Source organism: Oryzias latipes, chromosome 11, assembly GCF_053564925.1.
Source record: "Oryzias latipes strain Hd-rR chromosome 11, Olatipes_Hd-rR_3.1".
Lineage (NCBI taxonomy): Eukaryota > Metazoa > Chordata > Actinopteri > Beloniformes > Adrianichthyidae > Oryzias > Oryzias latipes.
In genome coordinates, this window is record NC_136247.1 from 27367049 (window position 1) to 27374560 (window position 7512).

At 40.2% G+C, this 7512-nt stretch overlaps 1 long non-coding RNA gene across 1 annotated transcript; it reads left to right on the forward strand.

The window, feature by feature from the left end:
- Nucleotides 1-1200: 1200 nt before the first annotated feature.
- Nucleotides 1201-6996, forward strand: LOC111946274 (uncharacterized). The gene is made up of 4 exons (XR_013659198.1): nt 1201-5660; nt 5796-5947; nt 6408-6526; nt 6696-6996. It is a non-coding gene; the product is annotated as an uncharacterized LOC111946274 (long non-coding RNA).
- The last annotated feature ends 516 nt before the right edge of the window (nt 6997-7512 follow it).

Consider the following 7512-nt stretch of genomic DNA (forward strand, 5'->3'; position numbering starts at 1 on the left):
TTCATCCTGCATGTGGATGCGTCAGAAGAAGGCCTGGGTGCGGTTCTGTAACAATGACAAGATGGCGTACTCAGAGTCATTGCCAATGGATCTAGAACAGGGGTCGGGAACGTTTTTGGCCAAGAGAGCCATAAACGCCACATATGTAACTGTAATTTCGAAAGAGCAACACAAAAATGTAGTGTCCCTTTCCCACACTGAGGCACGGAGACTTAACCGAGAGCGCTTCTCCCAACTTTTTATTCCCTCACTGCCGCAACAGCCCTCCTATTTCCCTTATTCGGCCCATACCTGAACTCCATTGGTCCAAATTTCCCAATGACAGGCTGCGCAACAGAACTGAGGGCCAATCAGCATCTCTGCTTGATGCACCCAATTCAACTCAGTCCGCTACAATATGTTTAAAAGTAAAAGTTGTCAGATTATAGATTTATTATTCGGTATAGGCCAGGGTCAGCTAATGGACATGCAGATTTTTTGTCTCGCAGACCAAAGTCTATCAAGAAGATCATCCAAGAGTGCACAGTTGAGTGTCAACAGGATGTCACTGAATCCATCAGAAAAGCGTTGGAAGCAAGACGAACAGGTTATGTGGACTGGATTTCGGCTTTCACCTGCAATACAGATGCACTACCATAGGAAAGCGACACGTCTGGGTCCATCCAGCCTATTTCAGCGAAAGACTTGAAAGCATACCAAAATGCAGACCAAACAGTGAGAAGAGTTTTGAGTCTCAAAAGAACACAGTCCAACATAAAATATAAATGACAGAGACACAAGGTGTTAGACAACTCTTAAGAGACTGGCCCTGCCTGCAAATTGATGAAGATGGAATCCTCAGAAGGGAAACAGCAACAAGATCACAGCTGGCTGTGCCAGAGTCCCTGAAACCCACCATTTATCAACACCTGCATGAGGAGAGGGGTCATTTAGGTACAGACAGGATGATTGCACTCGCCAGAGAACGTTTCTACTGGCCCAAGATGAGACAAGTGTGCCGCTACATAAAAAGAAAGAGACCCAAACGCATAATTGGAACACCAATCCAAAGCATTGAGACCTCTGCACCATTTGAAATATCCATCGACTACTTACACCTGGAAAAAAGTAAGGGAGGTGAAGAATACATTCTTCTTGTTGTGGATCACTTCACAAAATATGCCCAAGCATATGCAACTAGAGATAAAACTGGGAGGACAGCAGCTAAAAAAGTCTTTGATGATTTCACCATGAGATTTGGATTCGCATCAAAGATCCACCATGATCAAGGAAAATAATTTGAAATCACCTTCTCCAAAAGCTGCAAGCTGTGGTATCCACCAATTTCACACCTCTTCTCACTATCCTCAAGCTAATCCTGCAGCGGGCTTTAACAGAACACTGCTTGGTATGATGCGCACACTGGAGGAGACACAGATATCTAGGTGGAAAGAACATCTCAGCAAAGTCGTCCATGCTTACAACTCCACACTGCATGAAGCTACAGGCTTTTCTCCTTTCATCCTTCTCTTTGGGCATGAACCAACATTGCCAGTGGACCTTTTGTTTTCGAAAAGGGGACCCAAACACATTCCGGCTTTGCAGAGAAATGGCGAAAGACTATGCAAGAAGCCTATGCTATTGCCAGGGCACATACAAAAGTTCTAAAAGAGGGCAGCAAAATTACAACAAACGTGTATGGAGCTCCACTCCTAAACCAGGTGACTATGTCCTGGTTAGAAACCTCACACCAAGAGGAGGCCCTGGAAAGCTGCAAAATTTCTGGGAGGATACAATTTATTCAATCCAATTCAATTTTATTTGTATAGCCCAAATTCACAACAACAGTCGTCTCGATGGGCTTTATAGGTAATTGAAGAAGTAAAACATAAAATCAAAAGGATCATGAATACATAGAAATCAATAGAAAAATACTAAATTGAACTAACAAACTGTTTTGTGAACACTATCTGTTTTGTGTACATGTTGACATGTGGAAATTTTTGCAGCTAGCAGGTGTGTTTATAACATTTGAGTGTGTGTGTGGACAGGCCTCGCCCTTTTTGTACTACATTTGAACCTTACCGTAATGATAAACAACCAGTAAACTTGTTGCTTTATGCTGCTTCATGGTCTTATCCCCCCTCCTATTATCACCCTCCAACCCCCCCCCCCTCTCTAACATCCCTCTCTTCTTCCCTTCTTTCCTTTTCCGTCCGGTCCAACACCAAAGATTTTCAAACATGATCGAAATTAATAAAGTTTGGCCTCAATTACAAAAGGGGTTTATTCAGACATACCTTTGGTTTGTCTGAAGATTAATAATAAGTGAAAAAAAAAAAAAAAAAAAAAGGAAAAACTCCTAAAAAAAACAGATTCCAGAAAAAACGAAGAAACCTTAGAGGTGTCCACATGAAGAAGGGATCATCCCCCAGGACGGACAGGCGATTTACCAAATCTCATAGAGAAGAACTAACTCATGTAACTCTAAAACTATATATTTAAAGACCAGCAAACGAGCTTCATCCAGCCGGAGTTGGGGGGACAGTCAGGGGCGCCAGTCGAGCCGGAGACAGGATCCACAGCCAGGTGTAGGAGCAGTAGTAGAGGCGAGCCAGAGACGAGGTACACGGTCAGGTACAGGATCACAGATGAGCCAACTGGAATCTAGAAGCACTACCCCTCTCCAGGAGGGGAGAAGGAAAGAGGGACAATTGGAGAGCAGATCCTCTGATCCCTATGTCATGCTCTAATCTATGGACTAAAATATTGTGGTCGATAGTGTCAAGGTGGCAGTAAAGCTGCTTAACTACAACTCTTTCTAGGATTTTAGAAATAAAAGGGAGGTTTGATATTGGTCTATGGATGGCCAAGTTGCTAGAATCCATACTGGGATTTTTCTGAAGAGGTTTAACAACTGCATATTTAAAGGACTGTGGCACGTAACCCATTTCCAGAGAGGTATTTATTATTGTTAATATGGAATTTATGTAGTCAGTGGAAGGAAAAGCCCTGACAGCCCAGTATATGTCATCAAACCCCTGCATAGAGAGGGAAGGGAACGAGTGCTACACAGAAATCTTCTAATACCATGTCCCTATCTAGTGGAAGAATCTGGAAGAGAAATCCATCAATGAAAAACCCAAGAGGTCAACACAACATCTTCGATTGACCCGTGATAATTACTAAACTGATGCAAGCAGTTCCAGTGAAGATGAGTATCACATGTTGACACGTGCAAGGCCAAATGATTTTCCTCTCAACGCAGATGCAGAAGAATTTCATCCTGAAGATGACATGCTTGTTGAAACGGCTGAGAAGATTCAAATGCCTGAAAATAATAAGGAAGAAAAAGAGGAAGAAAGACCCCCAGTAACAGAAGAGGTTGAGGCAGTTGGTGGCGAACCAGTTGACATGCTTGAAGATGAAGAGGATGTTAGAGCATGGAGAGGGAGATCAACAAGGGTCAGACAGCTCAAAAGGATCTACACATATGATCATCTTGGTCAACCAACAGTGCAACTGCTGAAGAGTTTTTCATCCAGTGTGAGGGCATCCTCAGAAGGCAACCTTGACCCCTACATCAGACCATCACCCCTCATGTATCCTTTTCATGAAAACAAATACTAAATTTATAATAGTAAAGTAAATGGGTCATCTTAACAGCTTGTCCAGTGTTACAGCTTTTGTCCAACAGATTTTACAGTTCAGTTAGAGAGATAGCCCGAATGTCGATGATTAGGCACCTAGATAACAATGCTGCAGATTTTCTGGACACATTAATCCAGATATGGGCTATAATAAGGGTGCCGAGTAGAGATTTAAAGTGAGTAATGTAAGCAAAGTTGGTGAAAAAAATTAATGCATGGTCTTAAAAATATAATGATGGGTGTAAACAGGTAATTTCCTTGTCCCTTTTGTGAAGATTTTGGGGGGCCCACCAATACTTCTATGGACCAATCATTCTTTAATATCAATGGACATATAGACAGTCCTTTATTATTGCAATGAGAAGGACAAAGAGGCAGACAAATGCTGAAGAGAGTGGAAGAAACGACCCAATACTTAATGTGGTCATGCATTTGTCAACTTACCCGTCTAGTTTGCACAGTGGTTTTATGTGTTGTTTATAATGTTACGCAGTAGAATAGAATTTTTACCACATTTTTTTATTTTTGTGGGGGAGGATATTGCAGCCAGATTATTCTACGTTTATTTAATTTGATTAAGGCATGATTCATTAAGCATGTGAGAAACATTTCTTTTTTTAGTTATTTACTATACTCTTTTATTTTGATAATACAGCAGTGTCTCCGTGTTTGCAATGTGCGCATGTGCAGAATTGAGATGCACTTTGATGTGCATGCCATCACGTTTCTTTCCTTGCTCTGGCTGCCTCAGAAGAAAGTGCAAAACATTAGAATATACACAGTCCGGGATGAATTAAGTTGTCAAAAAGAAGACAAAGTACTGTCGATTTTCAAGGGTGTAACACATAGATCCTCCTGAATGGACTACAGTTAAAGTTAGCTGATTTCCAGCATGTGGTGGAATTTATCCAGACTACTTAAGGTTGATATCCAGCCTAAGTCCAGCATGAAATACTTGTTTTCCAAAAGTCTTTTTTAGCTCAGATTTGATTTAATGCAATAAGATGAACTACAACTGTGACCTATATGAAGACTAGCAGGTATTGAAAATCCAAAATCTACACAGGATCCCGAATTATTTCTACTGATTGGCTGAAAGTCATCTAGCCTCGGCCCAGACAGAATCTAAATTGCTGGAAATAGTTGTGTTGCTTTGCAAGGAGGGATTGGTCAGGAGAGCCTAATGTTTACAACTGAATGGTTGTAAAAGTAACACAACTCCCTCTCAGGATCCTCTGGTTTGACAAAGTACCACAACATGGATCCCACCACATAAATACTGATTGTAGATGATGCAATCAGGAACGTTTAGTCTGAAATTGTCTCCCAATCAGCTGATGACAGACAGGTACACTGATGAGCACAGTTGAGTATAGGTAGAACACCCTCACCCTCACTTTTTAGATGAAATGCTCCCAACAATACAAATATTTTCCAGTTTCCTTCTAGAACCACTATTTTTACAGATTTGACTCCTTTCATCCATTTATACACAATTTCATGCACCCATGGAAAGAGGAACCTGCAGACAAGATGATTCCTCACGTCATTTGAGGAAGCAGAAATTATACAACTTACCCTCACTGTAACCCAAAAGGTTTTAGAATTGTAGAAAAAACTTTCAGTGAAGTTTAAAATGGTAAAATTAAAACTGTTAGGGTTACCAGTTGAAATAAAGTTATTTTGGGTGATGTGGGGGTCATTCCAGTTCTGGCCCAGGACTTCTGGTTCTGGACGTTGATGTCTGCAGCCAGGTCCTCTTCACCATGACAGCAAAACATGAAGCTAAGTGTTTTACCAAAGGACACTTGAACACATGTGCAGGCAGATTGGGAATCAAACCTGCCTAAACTCCTCCACCGCTGCATCATGACCAACCCCCCCACTAAAATGAAGACTGCTTGGTATCTGTTGAAGGCCATGTGATTGTTCATTTAAGAGCAAATCATTAATAAATGGATTTCTACTGTCTTTCAGGCATCAACAAAACTCTTTGGGATGAAATAAAACAGCTGAAAAATCAGATTGAAGGTGAGAAAAGACTGAAAACTAATGGATGATATCAGTTTGTTTGGATCATGTTTACCTTTAAACTGAACTTGAAAGTTTTAGTAGAAAATACAGATGAAACCAGAAAGTAAACCTTGCAGGATTTTTGTATATCAGTCTTTGAAGGGAAATGGTGTCCTGATGGATGGAGGATATTTGGATGCAGCTGCTACTATAAATCTACTGAGAGGAAATATTGGATTGACAGCAGGAGTTTCTGTTGGGAAAAAGGATTTGATCTGGTGGTGGTGAACAGCAAAGAGGAACAGGTGGGTGTGTTCACACTAGTTCCTTCCAGCTTCTTGTGTCTTGGATTCTCCACCTGTATGTGTGCTGCTGTTGTCTGGATGCTGATGGATTCAAGCTGAAATTCTCCTCAACAACTCAGATTTCATGTTTGTCTTTCAGCAACATTTCAAATAAACGTTGTGATGGAACACAGAAACTCTTTTTCCCACTTCTAATGTCTTCAATTCCAAATAGGCTAAACTGGGATTCAGTAGAAATGGACTGTTGGCCCTGAAGACAAAACAAGAAGCAAAAACTAAATGAACAGAAATCTGCAGAAAGTCAGATTTTGTTCCTCAGATGAACTTTCTCTCAGTTTTAGGACAATTATCCAGAACAGATGAATCCTAAAGACCAGACATTTTTTTACTGGACATTTAGTGTGAAAGGAAACCAAGATGGAGAGAATGTATTAAGAAGAACATTTTCTTTTATTTATAGGAGTTTGTTTCTACATTGAAACCAAAAGCAGAATCCTGGATTGGTCCGATTGCTGAAGGGTCATTCCAGAGACATAAATCTGAATGGAAATGGGTGGATGCATCACCACTGACAGAAACGTAAGCCTTTTTTTATTTTACAACGTTACTAAATTCATTCTTTATGACTTAGCCTGATTGTAAATGTTTGAAATCCTTTAAAAAATACAGAAAATGTTTGTAACATCATAATTTAGACCAGTTTATGAACTGAATTTAGACCAGAGGTAAACAGAATGTTTTATCACAGGTTCTGGGATGAGATGTTTTCTGAAGATCCGTACAATGCCTTCCATGCCGTGTCCTTAAGTGCTGATGGGAAATGGACCCAACTGAATATAGGACACAACCAGAAATACTGGATCTGTGAGAAAAACAATTCTAGATCTTTCTGTTTCTGATCTTTGCATTGATTTAACTGTTTAGTAATGTGTAATACTCAGCATTAAATGAGAGTAAGTACGAAAAAATAAATCAGGGATTTCCTTCTTTAACTGTATGTGCTTGTTTCTTTTTCTTTATTTATACAAAACAACTTCAACACAATGAGGTTTTCCAGTTAACTATGATATATTGAAATATACACATAGTTACAACAACACCACCACCCAATACACCCAGTCTTCATATTATTTACACAATACTTTGAAGTTTCTTTAGCGTCTTTTTTCCCTCTGGACAAAGCAGTCTCAAAGAAAGTGGGGCCTGTGATGCTCCGTCCGCATTCCGATGGTCAACGCCTTCTTACCGGATCAGTTGTGACAGAAATCGTGCAACTTTCTGGTAAAGGAGGACCTTATGAAGGGTGGCAGAAAGTTCTGCTTTTTCCTCAGTTTTTCAATCCAGAGAACCATCCATTGCTTTAATCCACGTGTGTCAAACTCAAGGCCCGCAAGGTCATTTTATGTGGCCCACGAGAGCATAAAAGTTTTTAATTTCTTAAAATAAAACATAAAAATTGTTGTGTATTTATTCATATCTATGGGGAATTGGACTTGAACTATCGGATTGGGTGACTATACATTAGGACAGTGAGTGTCAAACTCATTTTCACTGAGGGCCACATC